This window comes from Rhincodon typus, chromosome 37 (assembly GCF_021869965.1).
Source record: "Rhincodon typus isolate 14 chromosome 37, sRhiTyp1.1, whole genome shotgun sequence".
Taxonomy (NCBI): domain Eukaryota; kingdom Metazoa; phylum Chordata; class Chondrichthyes; order Orectolobiformes; family Rhincodontidae; genus Rhincodon; species Rhincodon typus.
The window spans coordinates 9,462,034-9,480,666 of record NC_063368.1 but is presented as its reverse complement, the minus strand read 5'-3'; positions in this window follow the sequence as shown (position 1 = coordinate 9,480,666).

The following is an 18,633-nucleotide window of genomic DNA, read 5'->3' as shown; positions in this document are numbered from 1 at the left end:
AATATGTCAGACCCAATACCATGAGCTCAGAAAATGACCTGTTTACCTCAAATCTCCTTTTCCCATTTGCTGCCTAATCATCTAACTGTGTTAATATGCCAGTCCCAATACCATGAGCTCTTATCTTGCAGGCTAACTTTTAACATGGCATCTTATTGAATACTTCTGCAAATCTAAATACACTATTGTGATGATACTATGGCTTTAAAAGGTGTATTTTCTCCTGTTTTGCTTTTATGAATAGAGGTTGATGCAGAAGCAGAGAGTGGTTTGCTTTAAGCCAATAAAGTAAACAGCTTTTGAGACCTTGTGGTTTTTTTCCCCCAAAGTTGGAACAATTGAAGCAGCATGAATGGGTGGATTCAGGCTCCCACAGAACCAGGGTTTTAGTTTAGCTTTCTGCAGTTGTTGGAGTTTTTTGGAGGTGGATGTTGAAGTTCTTATTCCTCCCTCTATTATAGCTAAGAGCTGGGGTTCTCTTCCTGCTGCTAGAATTGCATGTGAGACAATCTATTTTACTGAATTTGCCTTTGCCAAGGGTGTGTTTATGGGATGTTACTTTATTGGAACAGTTGCTGTTTAGTAGTAAAATAGTCTATTGTTCAGCTAAGTTTTCCAATAGAGTTAAAGTTATACCAATTCTTCTTTCTTTTCAGAGATAGTAAGAACTGCAGATGCTGGAGTCAGAGATAACACAGTATGGAGCTGGAGGAACACAGCAGGCCAGGCAGCATCAGAGGAGCAGGAAAGTTGACATTTCAGGTCGGGACCCATCTTCAGACCCTTCTTTTCATTGTATTTTAACTGTAGGGTAAGAATAAAGTGTGTTTGGCTTAAATCCAAGAAGGGCAACAAATTAAATTACATCTGGAACACAGGACCTTACACTAGCCTTTAAAAAAGATAAAAGTTTGGGTCTAGGCTATTTCCTGGTTACATTTGAGGGTGTTTGGTCTGGTCCATACCACTATATCAGTCGGTGCTGGGTCCACTGTTGTTCGTCATTTATGCAAATGATTTGGATGAGAATTTAGGAAACATAGTTAGTAAGCTTGTGGGACATCAAAATTGGTGGTATAGTGGCCAGTGAAGAAGGTTATCTAAGATTACAAAGGAATCTTGATCAATTAGGACATTGGGCTGAAAAGTGGCAGATGGAGTTTAATTTAGATAAATGCGAGGTATTGCATTTTGGTAAGGCAAACAAGGGCAGGACTTTTACAGTTAATGCTAGGGCCCTGGGGTGTGTTGTCGAACAGAGAGACCTAGGGGTTAAGGTACAGAATTCTTTGAAAGTTGCTTCACAGGCAGACTGGGTGTTGAAGAATGCATTTAGCCACACTTGCCTTCATTCCTCAGATCATTGTGTATAGGAGATGGTCCATCATGTTGTGGTTGTACAGGATGTTGGTGAGGCCACTTTTGGAGTACTGTGTAAAGTTCTGGTTGCCCTGCTATAGGAAGGATATTATTAAATTAGAGAGGGGGCAGAAAAGATTCACCGGGCTGTTGTCGAGACTGGAGGGTATGGCTTATATTCTGTCCTACGGCACAGCACCTGTTAGAAGAGCCATGAGATACACTACCAAACAATTTTCCTTTGTTATTTCTTATTTCTATCCAAACAGACTCTATACCTTCATTTTCTGATTCAAGATCATTCTTCACAATTTTATTAATCTTATCCTTTATTGACAGAGCTCACCCCACCTCATTCGGGTTCTTCCTCCTGTTCTAAAGCGATTAGCCCTGAATATTCAACTACAACAAACACAGAGAAAGCTGGTGAAACTCAGCAGGTCTGGTAGTATCTATGGAGAAAGAAGCTGAGTCAATGAGTTTCTCCAGCATTCTCTGTATTTGTTTGAGATTTCCTGTGTTTTGCTATTATTTGACTATTCAGTTCCCAACTTTGGTCACCTTGCAATTGTGTTTCTGTAAAGGCTATCATATCATACCATTTTATTTCTATTTGTGCCATCTTTCTGAGAATTAGAGTTAGGTTTATTGTTAACGTACTCATGTATCAAAAGAACAGGAATACAGTGAAAAGTTTACGATGTTGCCAGCACATGGCATTATCTTAGGTACAAAGCACCTATGTACAAATCTTAGGTTAAAAAAAAGAAAAATAAATAAAAACGTTACACAACATGATAGATATACATAGTATAAGGTAGGAGAATAAGAAATAAAGCTGTAAGGACAGACATTACAGTCTGTCTATAACGACTTCCTTGTGGTCTGACCAGGCTCCACCACTTCTCAACCATGTAGCCATCTTCACTCCTGGCTGCTGTCCCCTCTCTGTTCCAGGCCCACTGACCATTCCCACTCCACTTCGGGCCCCCTGACCATTCCCACTTCGCTCTGGGCCCACTGACCATTCCCACTCCGCTCCGGGCCCACTGACCATTCCCACACCGCTCCGGGCCCCCTGACAATTCCCACTCCGCACCGGGCCCACTGACCACTCCCACTCTGCTCCTGGCCCACTGACCATTCCCACTCCGCACCAGGCCCACTGACCATTCCCACTCCGCACCAGGCCCACTGACCACTCCCACTCTGCTCTAGGCCCACTGACCATTCCCACTCCGCACCAGGCCCACTGACCACTCCCACTCTGCTCCAGGCCCACTGACCATTCCCACTCCGTTCCAGGCCCACTGACCATTCCCACTCCGCACCAGGCCCACTGACCACTCCCACTCCGCTCTGGGTGACTAGCCGCCATCCCCGCTCTTCTTACAAATGCTGTGTGCATTCAGATAAAGAGCCTTCAATCCTGACTTTTTACCAGTACCCCTTACTCTGACCCTATTTTCTAGTGCACTCTAATGCTCATACACTCTTTCCTTCCTGACACATTCTGATTAGCATTACACATATTGCCATCTTTCTCATTAACCTTCTATATCACCCCTCATATGAACCCTTCCCCCACTATTTACTTTAAAGCCCTCTCTACAGCCCATGTTGTATAATTCACCAGGACAATGGTCCCAACCAATTCACGTGGAGTCTGTTCCAGTTGTACAAATCTCTCTTTCCCCAGGATTGGTATTAATGGCCCCTTAATGTAAACCTATTTCTCCTGCTCCAATTTTTGAGCAACATATTCAAATCTCGCATCTTAATTAAATCATGCCAATTTGCTTGTGGCTCACATAATAATCCAGAGATAGAGTCCTAGAGGTTTACAGCACGGAAATAGGCCCTTCAGCCCAACTTGTCCATGCCACCCAGTTTTTATAATTAGTCTACTCCCATTTACCTGGGCTTGGTCCCTCCATACCTATCCTATCCATGTACCTGTCCAAATGTTTCTTAAATGACAAAATTGTACTCGCCTCCACCTCTGGCAGCCCGTTCCAGACACTCACCACTCTTTGTATGAAAAAAGTTGCCTATCTGGACCCTTTTGTATCTCTCTTCTCACCTTAAACCTGTGCCCTCTAGTTTTAAAGCCCCCGACCATCGGGAAAAGCTGTTGGCTATCTATGTTATCTATGCCTCTCATGATTTTACAGACTGCTATGAGATCATCCCTCAGTCTCCTATGCTCCAGGGGAAAAAATCCCAGCCTATCCAACCTCCGCTTATAACTCAAACTTTCCAGTCCAGGTAGCATCTTAGTAAATCTTTTCTGCACTCTTTCTAATTTAATAGTATCCTTTCAATAGTAGGGCAAACAGAACTGCCTACAGGTAGTTCTGCTATAATGCATATTAATGCAGTTGATGAGTAGTGGACGCTGTTTGAATAACACAAACTTTCTGCCGTACAAGTATAGCGATTTTCTATAGCGATTTCCCTATAACACGATTTTATGTGGCAAATTTCTATAGCGCGAGGTCACACAAGAACACAACTATCGCATTATATGAAAACTACCTGTCCGCTCCAAATGTCTTGTACAGCTGCAACAAGACCATCCCAACTCCTGTACTCCATGCTCTGAACCAAAGAAAGCTAGCAAGCTGTCTACCCGGGGGTCCATTTTCAAGGAGCTATGAACCTGTATCCCTAGATGTCTTTGTTCTATAACACTCCCCATGGCTCTGCCAAAGACTGATCATCACCTCTTCGCTGCTCCCCTTTTTAATCAAACCCCTAGCTGTTCACACTCACTCTGCAGACTCTCTTCCTTAGTTCAACATTTGTCATTGGAACTCACCCAGAACATGACACCTAGTTCCTTCCCTTTCCCGATCCACGTTCTTCTTTCGCCCCAAGGAGATGTCCTTTACCCTGACACTGAGCAGGCAACACAGCATCCCAGATTGAAATTCTCATTCGCATGGGGGAAGCGATGGCCTAGTGGTATTATCACTGGACAGTTAATTCAGAGACCCAGACAACGTGCTGGGGACCTGGATTTGAATCCTGCCATGGTAGGTGGTGGAATTTGAATTCAGTAAAATATTTGGAATTACAAATCTAATGATGATTGTTGGGGAGAAACCCATCTGGTTCACTAATGCCCTTTAGGGAGGGAAACTGCCATCTTTACCTGGTCTGGCCTACATGTGACTCTAGACCTACAGCAACGTGCTTTATTCTCAGCTGCCCTCTGGGTAATTAGGGATGGACAATAAATGCTGCCTGGTCAGCAACACCCTCATCCCGTGAATGAATAAAAAGACAGCAACAGGTTCTTCTGGGTGAGGTAGTAAGAACTGCTGAGGCTGGAGTCAGAGATAACACAGTGTGGAGCATTTTCTGAAGAAGGGTCCCGACTCGAAACGCCAGCTTTCCTGCTCCTCTGATGCTGCCTGGCCTGCTGTGTTCATCCAGCTCCACACTGTGTTGTCTCAGGTTCCTCTGGGTGTTCTGGGCAACATTTGTCCATAGATCAACACTAGCAAGGTAAAAATCATCTGCTCATTGTCTTTTTTTTGGGAGTTTCTTTTGGATAAAATGCCTGCGATATTCCAACATTGCAATGCTGGCAACTCTTTGGGGAGGTGATGGTCTAGTGACTTTATCACTAGACTACTAATCCAGGGACCTCGGTAATGTTTCAGGAACCCAGTTTCAAATCCTGCTATAGCAATTGGTAGAATTTGAAATAAATAAATATCTGGAATTGGGAATTTAATGATGACCATGAAACCATTGTTTATTGTCGGGAGAAAAAAAAATCCATCTGGTTCACTAATGTCCTTAGGAGAAGGAAACTGCCATCCTTACTTGGTCTAGCCTATACGTGACTCCAGACCCACAGCGACGTGCTTTATACTCAGCTGCCTTCTGGGTAATTAGGGATGGGTCATTAGCCAGCGATGCCCTCATCCTTTCAATGAATAAAAGTAAGCTTTGAAAGTCATCAAAAGCTGGAAATCACTATTAGGATGTCCTGGGATGCTATATAAGTGCAGGTTGTTCTTCATTGTTTGTCCACGGGATGTGGACATCATCGGCTGAGCTAACATTATTGCCCACGCCTAAGCGTTCTCATTTCTATGGCCGGTGAAGGAATAAAGTCTCTGGGATAGTAGGAACTGCAGATGCTGGAGAATCTGAGATAACACGGTGTAGAGCTGGATGAACACAGCAGGCCAAGCAGCATCAGAGGAGCAGGAAGGCTGACATTTCGGGCCTAGACAGGGTCTATGTTGTTGTCTTTGTTATCTCAAAGTCTCTGGGTTTTGCTTTTTGATCCTGGCACGGAAAGATGTAAAGAGACTCACAGATTAAAAGCTTTCGTTATTGAAAGCAATAGGGGTTAAGTATGGTGTATAAACCCTCGGGCAGTGTACATTCTGAACACTGAAATTAAAATCCTTCTCCACTGGAGCATATAAATGCAGCAGAAAGTTGAAGCATCGGAATTGTTCAGTTAGTCACAATAATTATGCTCTTTTCCTCACAATGCGTGCCTTAATTATTTTTACATTGAGCCCACTGTGCAGCATTACAACAATAACAGCTTGCATTTGCATAGCCGCTTTAACCTCAGAAAGACATCTCGAGGAGCTTGTTGGGAACATTAATGGTGCCAAAGAAAAGGAAATTTGGTAACCAGAAGAGGTATGTTGCAGACAGCATCTTAATGGAGAAGAGGAAATTAGGAGAAGTTTAGAGAGAGAACTCTTCAGTGAGAGTTAGGGCATGGACAGCTGAAGGAATGGCTGCCCCCTGTGGGATACAGGGTACTGAGTTGGATGATCAGGTTTGATAGGCTGAATGGCCTCCTCCTGTTCCTAGTTTCTGTGCTTCTACCTATGTTTCTATGCTTCCTGACTGGTGAACCTGGGTGACTTGCCTGCGGGTTTAGAAGTGAGGGGCGGGATGGGGTTTTCAATTGCCCCAGTCTATGGGAAATCCTCCCATAACTGGGGTGGGGGGGGGGGGGGGGGGGGATTGGACAAGGGGTAGCCTCTGAAAACCATCCTGTTGACCTTGTGGGAAACACATTGACCACCCCTTGCCCCTGCAAGTCCCCACCATCCTTCAGGAAGACATAAACCGACCTTTGTGCCTGAAGAGCAGGCCTCCACTGACAGTCATAGAACATGGGAGATGCCAACCTCTGATTGGCTAGCGGTTTCTGGGTCAGGAAATCGAGGACTTGGATAGGCCGAGATACTAAAATGAAGCCCAACAATCAGCTCTCAATAACTGATTGGTTGGTGATTGGTTGCGTTTTCTCGGTGGTCAGCGTCAGAAACAAAAACGGAAATTTCTGAAAACACTCAGTAAGTCTAGCAGCATCTGTGGGGAGAAATCAGAATTTCAGTTCTTAAGAAGGCTGACTGGACCCGAAATGTTAACTCTGATTTCTCGCCATTAAAAGGCAGCCATTGTAAAAACTTTTCACTGTATTCCTACAATTCTATTCTATTCTAGATGCTGCCAGGCCTGCTGAGCTTTTCCAACAATCCCTGTTTTCGTTTCTGATTACCAGCATCCGCAGTTCTTTCGGTTTTTATTCAGTCAGCATCGGGCTAGGCCTCGCCAGGTTTCTTCAATAATTCTGCTACAAATCATGCTGTAGCCCACATCATTCAGGCTCCCACAAGATCAGCCCCCCCTCCAAAAGATTCTTTTCGATGAGAGGCTGGTATAACTCTGTAGATCACTGCCTGTAAGGGATTGGACAGACTGGGATTGTTTTCCTTTGGGCAGAGGAGATTGAGAGGGAATATGATTGAGATGTATAAAATCATGAGGGGCAGAGACAGGAAGAAACCCTTCCCCTTGATGGAGTGATCAATGACCAAAGAAAATAGATTTAAGGAAAGGGGGAATAGGTTTAGAGGAAATGTGAGGAAATCCTTTTTCAGCCAGAGGATGGTGGGAATCTGGAAATCATTAAAACCCTCATAATATTGAAGAAGTATTTATATGTACCAAGGCATAGAAAGCTATAAGAAAATGGGATGAAAATGATTAGGTGCTTGTTTTTGACAGGCGCAGTCTCAATGGGCTGAAAGGCCTTTTCCAGTGCGATAGATGTCTATTACCATAAATATCTTTAACCGTCTCTCCTAAATTCGTGATGTTCCCTCTATCCTGTTGTTGCTTAGTATGTCAATAAACATTGTGCATCATATTCAGTTTTTCCTTTGATTCTTTATTTATCTGGAATGCTTTATATTTGCCTTGCTTGTTTTTGACTTTTAGTGGAACATATTTCTTTTGAAATCTATTAATCCCCTGGCCAAAGATTTTTCACATCTTTTTCTGTCTCTAGTCTTCTACTTGTTCGCCTGTTTTAAGTTCACCATTTGCTTGTTGTTAGTACCACCTTGATCTTGAGCATGACCTTGAACATATCGATGCTACAAAGATTCTTTTTTATTCATTCATGGGCTGAGGCCATCGCTGGCCAGGCAGCATTTATTGCCCAGAGGGCAGTTAAGCATCAACCACATTGCTGTGGGTCTGGAGTCACATGTAGGCCAGACCAAGTAAAGATGGCAGTTTCCTTCCCTAAAGGGCATTAGTGAACCTGATGGGTTTTTCCTGATGATTGACAATGTTGATTAGACTCTTTAATTCCAGATTTTCATAGAATTCAAATTCTACCATCGGCCATGGTAGGATTCGAACCAGGTCACCAGAACATTATATGGGTTTCTGGATTAACAGTCCAGTGATAATGCTACTTGGCCAACGCCTTCCCATTAAAGGTGCTTCACTATCTAATATAGAATTCTATTCCTCAGAGATATGCAGACTCCTTCAGGGTTCCTCAGAGGCAGGACAACTAACCACTACAGCCAATCCAGCACCCAAATAGTCTATGTTCTAAATATTTTATTATTCAGTCATCATGTATATTGAGGGAGGTTTTACATCAGCTTGTTTAAAGATGTTTCAGCGATGTGGCCACTAATGCAGCATTAGACCAGTTGCTCCTGTGTTCACAAGCACAGACACGATGGCTGAATAGCTTCCTTGTTTGGCTCCCTTTTCAGATTTTCCCACGTCACACGGAATCTTTGAAATGCTTGTCAAGCATCTTTATTTCATCCGCCATTTTTGGATTTGCCTGTTTGGGTGCAGCCCCAACAACACTCCAAAAGCTTGGTACCATCCAAGGACAAAGCAGCCCACTTGATTGGAACCACATCCACAAGCATCCACTCCCTCCACCACCGACACTCAGTTTTAGCAGTGTGTACTATCTACAAGATACACCGCAGGAAGTCAACAGAGATCCTTCCAAGCCCATGGCCACTGCCATGTAAAAGAACAAGGGCAGCAGATACAGGGGAATATCACCACCTACAAGTTCCCTTCTAAGCTACAGATCATGCTGACTTTGAACTTTATTGCCGGTCCTTCAGTGTCGATGGATCAAAGTCCTGGAATTCCTTCCTGAACATCATTGTGGGTCCACCTACACCATATGGGCTGCAGTGGTTCAAGAATGTATTGACCCAGTCTGCCACTAGCACTGCCCATTTATCTAGGCTGGGGACTGACACTGAGACATGGTGGCCTATTGTTTCAGGTGTTACCGTCTTTTATAGAAAGCAACCCTGAATGCAGGACTTCTCAGCTGAGAGGCAAGAGAGCTAATCACTAAGCCACTCTGCCTCCCATTCCCAAATAGCATCTTTCTTTGTTCTAAGTATTTTGTTATTCGGTCATCATTTATGCTGAGGGAGGTTTTACAACAGCTCCTTTGAAGAGGTTGTAGAGATCAGGACACCGTGCTTAGTTTCAAATTAGGCAGGCTAGACATTCTTTAAGAAAAGTAATCAAAGGGCACAGCCATTGAGATAGAAAGTGAATGAAAAACAAATAAGACAGGAAACAGTGGTTCAACTGTACCATACTTCAGTTTCAAAAAGCCAGTTGGTCCTCCATTGAGCATTGGCTATAAGGAGGTGTAGTGAAACCATACACATAGAGCCAGAGAAATTAGGTGTAGGTCATTTGGACTTTCCAGCCTGCTCCACCATTCCATATATGATCATAACTGACCATCCAACTCAATCCCCTGTTCCTGCTTTCTCCCCATAACCTTTGATCCCTATCTGTCCACTTCAGAAAACATTCAATGTTTTGGTCTTAACTGCTTTCTGCGGCAGAGAATTCCAAAGGCTCAACACTCTCTGAGTGAAAGCATTTCTCCTCATCTCAGCCCTAAGTGGCCTATCTCATAATTATAGACTGTATCCCCTGGTCCACAGTCATCAGAAAGATCCTTCCTGTGTCCACCCCGTCTAGTCCTGTTCAAATGTAATCGGTTTCTGTGAGATATTCCTCATTCCTCCAGTAGATGCATTCAAAATGAGAAACATTTTGATAAAACCATAAGGGGACAAAGTATGACCAATGCTGGGAGGTTGAGAGCAAATGGTCACATATTGACAGTAATTGGTCTCAGCACAAGAGGAACAATAAAGAGAAATTACTGTTTGCTGTGAGTTGCTGTGATCTGGAATGCATTGGTGATAGAAGAATTACAGCAACATCTTAGGTAGTGTGGGGGAGGTGGGGAAGGTGGCTCGTTGGCAAGCAGCTGATTTGTAATACAGAGTGATGCCAACAGAGTGGGTTTAATTCCTACACTGGTTGAGGTTATAGTAAAGGTTTCGCCTTCTCAAACTCTCCCTTTCACCTGAACCATGGTGACCCGCAGGTTAAAACACCACCAGTCATCTCTCTCTAGTGAGAGAGCAGACCCATGATCTGGTAGGATTATGGTACCTTTACTTGTGTGACAATGTTCTATTTGGAGTTCTACATACAAACCCACGTTGGACATTGTGGCTACTGTTCAATATTATTTATGGACCAGACCAAACCCCCTCAAAATACATTCAGAACATAGCATAGACCCTAACAGTTTCTTATTTTAAAGGAAAGTGCCTGCCATTGCATTCCAAATGCAATCTGATTGGTCAAACTACCAGATTTGAAGAAAAACACACTTTATTCACAAACTATAATTAAGCTATAACAAACAAAAAGAGGAAATTCAAATAACATAACTCCATTGGAAAACTTAACAGAATAATAGATTAGTTAACTACTAAACGGTAACTGTTCCAATGTAATAACATTCCCATAAACAAACACTTTGAAAAAGGTAAATTCAGTAAAATAAATTGTTTCACAGGCAATTCTCCAGTCCAGGAGGGAAAAAAATACATCAAGAGAAAACTCTGAGAAAGAGAGAGTAGCAGGGAGAGGTGTACTGCAGCTTCTAAACCCAGCTACAAGACCCCAGCAACAACTACTGAAAACTAAAACTAAAATTCCTGGTTCTGTGGGAGTTTAACCCCACCTGCTCAGGCTGCTTCTATTGTTCCAATTGTTAAAGAAAAATCAAGGCCTTACATTTCCGAAGTAGGGTCCAGACCCGGAACGTCAGCTTTCCTGCTCCTCTGATGCTGCCTGGTCTGCTGTGTTCATCCAGTTCCACACTGTATTATCTCTGACTCCAGCATCAGCAGTTCTTACTATCTCTGAATGAGTTATAATGCCACTGCGAAATCATTTCTGAAGAAGGGTCCCGACCCAAAACGTCAGCTTTCCTGCTCCTCTGATGCTGCTTGGCCTGCTGTGTTCATCCAGCTCCATACCTTGTTATCTCAGATTCTCCAGTATCGGCAGTTCCTACTATCCCTTACAAGCTGTTTACTTTAAGGGCTTTCAATAAGAACACAAGAACATAAGAACATAAGAACTAAGAGCAGGAGTAGGCCATCTGGCCCCTCGAGCCTGCCCCGCCATTTAATAAGATCATGGCTGATCTTTTTGAGACTCAGCTCCACTTACTTGCCCACTCACCATAACCCTTAATTCCTTTACTGTTCAAAAATTTATCTAGCCTTGCCTTAAAAACATTCAGCGAGGTAGCTTCAACCACTTCACTGGGCAGGGAATTCCACAGATTCACAACCCTTTGGGTGAAGAAACTCCTCCTGACCTCAGTCCTACATCTGTTTCCCTTTATTTTGAGGCGATGCCCTCTAGTCCTAGTTTCACCTGCTAGCGGAAACAACCTCCCTGCCTCCACCTTATCTATTCTCTTCATAATCTTATATGTTTCTATAAGATCTCCCCTCATTCTTCTGAATTCCAATGAGTTTAATCCCAGCCTACTCAGTGTCTCCTCACAAGCCAACCCTCTCAACTCTGGAATCAACTGAGTGAATCTACTCTGCACCCCCCCTCTCAGTGCTAGTATATCTCTTCTCAAGTAAGGAGACCAAAACTGCACACAGTACTCCAGGTGTGGCCTCACCAGGACCCTATACAGCTGCAGCATAGCCTCCCTGTTTTTAAACTCCATCCCTCTAGCAATGGCAGACAAAATTCCATCTGCCTTTTTAATTACCTGCTGCACCTGCAATCCTACTTTTAGCGATTCATGCACAAGGACACCCAAGTCCCACTGCACAGCAGCGTGCTGCAATTTTTCACCATTTAAAACATAGTCCATTTTGCTGTTATTCCTACCAAAATGGATGACCTCACACTTATCAACATTGTACTCCATCTGCCAGACCTTTGCCCACTCACTTAGACTATCTATATCCCTCTGCAGACTTTCAGTGTCTTCTGCACACTTTGCTCTACCACTCACCTTAGTGTCATCTGCAAATTTTGACACACCACACATAGTCTCCAACTCCAAATCATCCATGTAAATTGTAAAGAATTGCGGTCCCAACACTGATCCCTGAGGCACGGCACTAGCCACTGACCGCCAACCAGAAAAACACCCATTTACCCCTACTCTTTGCTTTTTACTGGTCAACCAATCCTCTATCCATGCCAATACATTACCTGTAATACCATGCAACTTTATCTAATGTAGCAGCCTTTGGTGTGGCACCTTGTCAAACGCCTTCTGGAAATCCAGATACACCACATCCACACGTTCCCCATTGTCCACCATGCAAGTAATGTTCTCAAAGAATTCCACCAAATTAGTTAAACATGACCTACCCTTCATGAACCCATGCTGGGTGTTCCCAATGGGACAATTTATATCCAGATGTCTTGCTATTTCTTCCTTAATGATAGATTCAAGCATTTTCCCCACTACCAAAGTTAAGCTAACTGGCCTATAGTTACCTGCTTTTTGTCTACTTCCTTTTTTAAACAGTGGCATCACATTGGCTGTTTTCCAATCTGTGGGAACCACCCCAGAGTCCAGTGAATTTTGGTAAATAATTACTAGTGCAATTGCTATTTCCCCCCATCACCTCTTTTAGTACCCTGGATTGCATTTCATCAGGGCCAGGAGACTTGTCTACCTTTAGTCTCATTAGCTTGCCCAGCACTGCCTCCTTAGTGATAATGATAGTTTCTAGGTCCTCACCTGCTATAACCTTCTTGCCATTAGTTTTCGGCATGTTATTTGTGTCTTTCACAGTGAAGACCGACACAAAATAACTGTTTAATGTCTCGGCTATTTCCTCATTCCCAGTTATTAAATTGGCCTTCTCATCCTCTAAAGGACCAATGTTTACCGTCGCCACTCTTTTACGATTTACGTATTTATAGAAACTTTTGCTGCCTGTTTTTATATTCTGAGCTAGTTTACTCTCATAATCTATCTTACTTTTCTTTATAACTTTTTTTGTGGCTTTCTGTTGGCCTTTAAAGATTTCCCAGTCTACTAGTTTCCCACTATTCTTTGCTTTTTTGTATGTGTTTTTTTTCAAACTGATACTTTCCTTTATTTCCTTAGACATCCATGGCTGGCTCTCTCTTTTCCTACAGTTCTTCCTTATCACTGGAATACATTTCTGCTGAGCACTGTGAAAAATCGTTTTGAAAGTCCTCCACTGTTCCTCAATTGACCCACCATAAAGTTTTAGCTCCCATTCTACCTTAGCTAACTCCTCCCTCATTCCTTCATAGTCTCCTTTGTTTAAGCACGGGACATTGGTACTGGATTTAACCTTCTCACGCTCCATCTGTATTTTAAATTTGACCATACTGTGATCGCTCCTTCCGAGAGGATCCCTAACTGTGAGATCATTAATTATTCTTGTCTCATTACACAGGACTAGATCTAGGAAAGCTTGCTCCCTCATAGGTTCCATTACATATTGTTCAAGGAAATTATCGCGGATGCATTCTATGAACCCCTCCTCAAGGCTGCCATGACCGACCTGGTTTGACCAATCGATATGTAGATTAAAATCCCCCATGACAATTGCTGTACCATTTTTACATGCATTAGCTATTTCTATGTTTATTGCCTGCCCCACCACAATGTCGTTATTTGGTGGCCTATAGACCACACCTATCAGTGACCTCTTCTCCCTGCTATTCCTAATTTCCACCCAAATGGATTCAACGTTTTGTTCAGTAGAACCTATGTCATCTCTCATTACCGCCCTGATATCATCCTTAAAAATCAGAGCAACACCACCTCCCTTACCTTCCTGTCTGTCCTTCCGAACAGTTTGATACCCCTGGATATTTAACTCCCAGTCATGACCATCCTGTAACCATGTCTCTGTAATGGCCACATTTGCCATGATTTGTGCCATCAACTCATCCACCTTGTTTCGAATGCTCCGAGCATTCAGATAAAGTGCTCTTATGCCAGTTTTTGCACCTTCTTTTTGGGTCCTATTACCTCCATTACTAACAGCTCTTGAGTTCTCCTTCCCTTTAAGTTTTTTCCTAATTTTCAATTGAGTTGAAGCTTCCTCATCATCTGCTAACCTGCTGCTTTGCCTTCCATTAATTGTCATACTCCCTGTACGCTCAATCCTCCCTTCCCCGCTACTTACTAGTTTAAAGTCCTGTTAACCACCCTATTTACCCTTTTCGCCAGAACACTGGCCCCGGCCGTGTTCAGGTGAAGTCCATCCCAGTGGTATAGATCCCTCCTGTCCCAGAACTGATGCCAGTGCCCCATGAAAAGGAAACCCCCTTTCCCACACCACTCTTTTAGCCATGTGTTTACTTCCTGATCCTCGCTTCCCTATGCCAATTTGCACGTGGCTTGGGCAGCAATCCAGACATAATGACCCTTGAAGGCCTGTTTTTTAATTTTGTTCTTAGCTTTTCATAGTCCCGAAACAGGTCTTTTTTCCTAGTCCTGCCTATGTTGTTGGTACCTACGTGGACCACAACAACTAGATCCTCCCCCTCCCTCTCTAGTGTCCTCTCAAGCCGGTCAGAGATGTCTCGCACCAGGCAGGCAACACACCATGCGGGATTCTCTATCCTGCTCGCAAAGGATACTGTCTATCCCCCTGATGATGGAATCCTCTACAACTACAATCTGTCTTTTTGCTCCCCCCTCTTGAATGGCCTCCTGGACCATGGTGCCATGGTCAGTTGACTCATCCTTCCTGCAGCCCTGTTCCTGATCCACGCAGGGAGCAAGTGCCTCATACCTGTGGGACAATGTCAAGGGCTGCGGCTCCTGTGTTTCTGTCTGCAGGGTCCCGCTACCTGCCTCACTCGCAGTCACACACTGCTGTCCCTGCCTGCTGATCGAATTAACATTAGTTAACCTACCAGGTGTGACTGCCTCCTGGAACACAGCATCCAGGTATCTCTCCCCCTCCCGGATGTGCCGCAGTGTTTGGAGTTCGGATTCCAGCCCATCAATTTTGAGCCAGAGCTCCTCAAGCAGCCAACACTTGCTGCAGATGTGGTCACTGCCGTTCTCAATGGGATCAGCTAGCTCCCACATCATACAGCTACAGCACATCACCTGCCCAGCCATCTCTACTTAGCTAATTATTTAAAACTAATTAGTTTTTTTTAGTTTTGCAGTGTTTTCTGCACCAGTAAGTTTACTCCGTTATGTACTCAAACAGACTCCGGCTTTGCCTTCTGACCCGCTCCCAGAGGGTTTGGTGTCTAGGTGACCACCCCGAAAGATAACAAAGGGATGAGGAAAAAAAGTGCAAATAGCTTACCTGCTCACCACACTTAGTCGTTATTATTAGATTAGAGGAGGTGGAAGGGTGGGAGACACTACGCGTGTAGTGTCTTGGGTATTAGTTAACTCCCAAATTTATTGGGTGGAAGCTTACCTTCCCAGGCTGCCCTCGCGCTTTCTCCCGGACTCCCATCGCTGAAACAACTGAAAGGTTATTACCTCTGCCTTAAAACGTCTCTTCAAAAATAAACCCGGGACAAAATACCCCTCTTAAAGCCACAGCATCGTCACATTGTACCTGGTGGCAAGGCTGCCAAGCAGTTTGCTCAAAGCCATTTAAGTTCCAACCTCCTAGCAAAGGCAGTTTGCGCATGAATACTGAGATCCTAGTTAGCATCTCTGCTTACTTCTGAGGCTTATCCACACAGCTCTAAACCTATCCACAAGGGCAGTAGATTCAATTGCAATTTTTCAATAGAAAAGTGGATAAACTTTTGGAAAAGAAAGTTTCATGGGGCAGTGGATGAAGGGACGTGGGATTAATTGGACACCTGTCTCAACATGCCTGCTTTCTTCTGACCTGGATGATTCCAGGATGAAAACAGGTTTTGCAGAAGATGAGACTTCCAATGCTTTGACATCCTAAGAATCAATTAATCCGATTAGGGGATAATACAATTCGTGAAAAGAAAAGCTGGGCAATTCAGGAGGAATACAAAGGTGAATTGCAGAGAAACAATGGAAGACAAAATGGGAGTGACAAGAAAATTTGAAGGAGAACAGGCTTCAAGCACTAAGTCTTTTAGAGCTTCATCTGAACTACAGCAAACAGATCTGTCTCCGATTCCAATGCCATTATAAATCTTTCTTATTTTAGTGGTGAGTGGGAAGGTCTGATTAAATTAGAGACCAGCAAACAGGAATAGAAAGCTATAACCAGTTGTTTATTAGTTCATTTTATAAACAGCAAATTGCTGCAAATCTATTTTCATGCACACACAATTGCAGAAAAGAATGGTATTATTACAATGCCGGACTTTGATTTCAACGTAAACTTTTACACAATCATTGTTAATAATACTATAATATGATACCTTTACCTGAATTAACTGTGTAATCTGTAAACTAGGAGCCATAGACAATCATAGTAGCTGGCTTTAAGTTACTTTTTATATAACTTACAATATAAATATTTGAATTGTAATGTAAATCGATGATTTATGACTGGACAGTCAATAATGGATCTATATGGAATGATAAGTTAACCCTCAAATTAATCCTTCAGCCTTACATTAATTTTACCTCTTCTTTTATTCTCTAAGATGTTTGCTTTCTGTCTTTTCCCCACATTTATTCTCTCCATTTTTTGAGTCATATTGGTTCTGGAAACTTGGGCCCAGTTTGTTCCATTATTCCAATTTCTGCCCTGGATGAATTGCATCCCCTCTTCAAATTACAGCTGTGATTGCATGCGTTTTGCTGTTGGATGTTCATGTGGTTGAACTGTTCAATTAGAGTCGTAGAGTCATACAGCGCAGAAACAGACCCTTTGGTCCAACCAGTCCATGCCAAATATAATCCCAAACTAAACTAGTCCCATCTGCTTGCACTTGGATCATATATTTATCCAAATGTCTTATAAATGCTGTAACTATGCCCCCATCCACCACTTCCTCTGGAAGTTCATTCCACACACGAACCACTCTCTGTGTAAAATAAGTTGCCCCTCATGTCTTTTTTTTAAATCTTTCTCGTCTCATCTTACAAATATGCCCGCTAGTCTTGTAATCCCCCACCCTAGGGAAAAGACACCTGATATTCATTATCTTTGCCCCTTATGACTTTATAAACCTCCATAAAGTCAACCCTCAACCTCCTATGCTCTAGTGGAAGAAGTCGCATCTTACATAGCCTCTTCTTATAACTCAAACACTCCATTCCTGGCAACTTCCTGCTAAATATTTTCTGAACCCTCTTCAATTTAATAATATGCTTCCTATTTGGTCATGAGGTAGTGGGTCCCTGAGATCAGGATTTGCCCCATTTCCTTCTCCACCTCATAATTAAGGCATTTGGCCTTGAAGGGTGATGTACTTTGACGTACAAGTTGTCACCATTTTGAAAAAATTGGTGGCAGCCTCCTTCCCGTCAGGAAGGTCAGTGCTGCCACGCCTCAGGGAAAACTTCAGAGTACCTTTGTAGCATTGCCTTTGTCCGCCTCTGAAAGGCTGACCATTTGAGAGATGAGAAAACAGACAGAGCGATTTTGCAGTCGTCTAGGCATAGTTGACCAATAGCAAAAACTGAAATTGCTGGAGAAACTCAGCAGGTCCGGCAGCATCCATAGGAAGAAAGCTCTTCAACGGAACAGAGTGTCACTGAATTCGCAACGTTAACCCTGTTTCTCTCTTCACTGATGGTCAAGGGGCTGAATGGCCTATTCCAGCTCCTATTTGAGCCTGCTCTACTAATCAACAAGATCATGGCTAATCTGCTTCATTTGCGATCTCTTGCCCACTCCATGTACCCTTCCCCACACATCACTATGGACGTGCACTATCCATAGAGATAGAGAAAGTGGGGGCGTAGTCAGAGCATCTGTGACTTGCAGATGCACTTCAATAGTTTTTTCTTTAACCTTCTTACATGGCACCCAATTTGGCATGGATCATCAATCCCTAATTGAACTGAGAGGGTTGCTAGACCATTTCAGAGAGTAGTTAAGAGTCAACCACATTACATTGGGTTTTGGAGTCACATGTTTGCCACACCGGGTAAGGATGGCAGATTTACTACCCTAAAGAACATTAGTGAACCAGACGGGTGTGTTTACAACAATTGCAATGCAGTCATCATTAGATTAGCTTCTAATTGAATTTTCACTGTCTGCCATGATGTGTTTGGGGCCCAGGGTCCCCAAAGGATTGCCCTGTGCCTCTGGATTATGAGTTCATTAGATTCCAGCTTCCAGGGTTTGAACTACGGTGTTCACTGAGGAACAAATTTGTCCCAGAAGGCCATGGTCATCGTGATGAGCAGGGGGTTGGGGGGGATCCCGCAGCAGTCAAAAAATCAATGTGGCATGAATCCCACATTCAGTAGAGGCTGCTGGGCAGCATCGGATGCCCACCTCCTGTGGGGAACCATCAGTTCATTACATTTCCTGGCTGTCATCTATCACTCTCACTCTAACAAAGAAGTTACTCCATCAGTCAGACTCGTCCCTAAACCCATTGATGCTCAGCTGGTGGATAGAGCTATATCAGTGTTAGAGATAACAAGGTGTAGAGCTGGATGAA